A 2,003-nucleotide genomic window follows, 5' to 3' on the forward strand; every position below is an offset into this window, starting at 1 on the left:
TCACAGACATAGCCAAACTAGCCCTGAGTGGAGCGCGTCTAACAGCCTCTTCTGCTGGTCCTTCTCTCTCTCTCTCCCTCCTCCGTCCCTCCCTCCTTTCGCCCATGAGTGAGTAGAGGAGCCAGTGTCTGTATGTGCTCTAGCCCTCTGATGGCCATGCACTCATTGCCTTATAAGGCCATTGGAGCAAAGAGCAGCGAGTGGCTGTAGAGAAGCTACAACTAGGCGTCTCTCTCTCTCTCTCTCGTCTCTCTCCTCTCTCTCTCTCTCTCTCTCTCGTCTCTCTCTCTCTCTCTCGTCTCTCTGTCTCGCTCTACCTCTGCTGCTTCTTCTCTGTCTCTCTCTCTCGTTCTCTCTTCTGATCTCTCTTGCTGGTGCTCTCTCTCCTTCTCTCTCTGTTCTCTCGTCTCTTCTCTCTCTCTGTCTTCTCTTCTCTTCACTCTCTCTCTCTTACGTCTTCTTTCCTCTGTGCTCTCCGTCGTCTTCTCTCCTCTCCTACCCTCTCTCTCTTCTCGTCCCCTCCTCCTAATCTCACTCTGACTACAACCACACAGCGACACACACACACACACACCGACAACGACACACACACACACGAACACAACACACACATCACACAGAGAAGAGAGAAATGGCCTCTCCTTCTCGCCCTTCTTCTAAACAAGCCCTGACCCAGGCTGCCTCCCAACACAAGAGAGTAATCAACCCCGACAGCGCCAGTCAGACAAAGAGGGCCGCCTGGCAGTGCAAGCACCAGGCGCCCATGCGAGGGATTTCTTTCTCGCAGTTCATGTGCTGCTTCTCCCCCAATCCCTCCTCGCGGACTTCCTCTGACTTTGTTGACCCCATAATAACAAGGAAGAGGTTTGTTGTTATGGAGGAACTTGGTTAAAGGTCATACAGTCTATTCTGGAATCTTTGACAGACTTACTTTGACACTGTTTGGGTTGGTGTCTTGTAGGCAGGATATTTAAATTAAAAGGAATGCAAAGAAAGTGTTCCTGGTAACATATGATTTAGTACATATTTATACACTGAGTGGACAAAACATTAGGAACACCTGCTCTTTCCATGACATAGACACCAGGTGAATCCAGGTGAAAGCTATGATCCCTTATTGATGTCACTTGTTAAATCCACTTCAATCAGTGTATCTGAAGGGGAGGAGACATGTTAAAGAAGGATGTTTAAGTCTTGAGACAATTGAGACCTGGATTGTGTATATCTGCCATTCAGAGGGTGAATGGACAAGACAKAAAATATTAAAGTGCCATAGAACAGGGTATGGTAGTAGGTGCCAGGCGCACCAGTTTGTGTCAAGAACTGCAACGCGGCTGGGTTTTTCACACTCAACCGTTTCCCGTGTGTATCAAGAATGGTCCACCACCAAAAGGACATCCAGCCAACTTGATACAACTGTGGGAAGCATTGGAGTCCACATGGGCCAGCATCCCAGTGGAACGCTTTTGACACCTTGTAGAATCCATTCCCAGACGAATTGAGGCTGTTCTGAGGGCAAAGCGGGGTTTGCAACTCAATACTAGGAGGGTGTTCCTAATCTTTTGTCGACTCAGTACGTTATAATATATAATATGGTAAGGCTCAATATTGTCCGCATTGTCTTACCAGTAGTTAACTTTCCTTCCTAATCTAGCAACTATGGTTAAGAAATGTGTGTGTGTGCGCACGTGTGCGAGTGAGTGTGTGTGTGTGTGTGTGTTTGTGTGTGTGTGTGTGTGTGCATGCCATGCCAACAGCATTGTCCTTTGAAGGTCTCCTGGAAAAGAGAGGAGAAAATAAACAGAGGGACCCTGCAGCCAAGGAGTCAGATAACAGCCTAAAAACCTGCATGTTACAGAGGCAGAGGAGCAGAGTAGAACAGAGAGGAGCAGAGAGGAGCAGAGTAGAACAGAGAGGAGCAGAGTAGAACAGAGAGGAGCAGAATAAAACAGAGAGGAGCAGAGTAGAACAGAGAGGAGCAGAGTAGAACAGAGAGGAGCAGA

The sequence above is a fragment of the Salvelinus sp. IW2-2015 genome, unplaced genomic scaffold (assembly GCF_002910315.2).
Source record: "Salvelinus sp. IW2-2015 unplaced genomic scaffold, ASM291031v2 Un_scaffold1895, whole genome shotgun sequence".
Lineage (NCBI taxonomy): Eukaryota > Metazoa > Chordata > Actinopteri > Salmoniformes > Salmonidae > Salvelinus > Salvelinus sp. IW2-2015.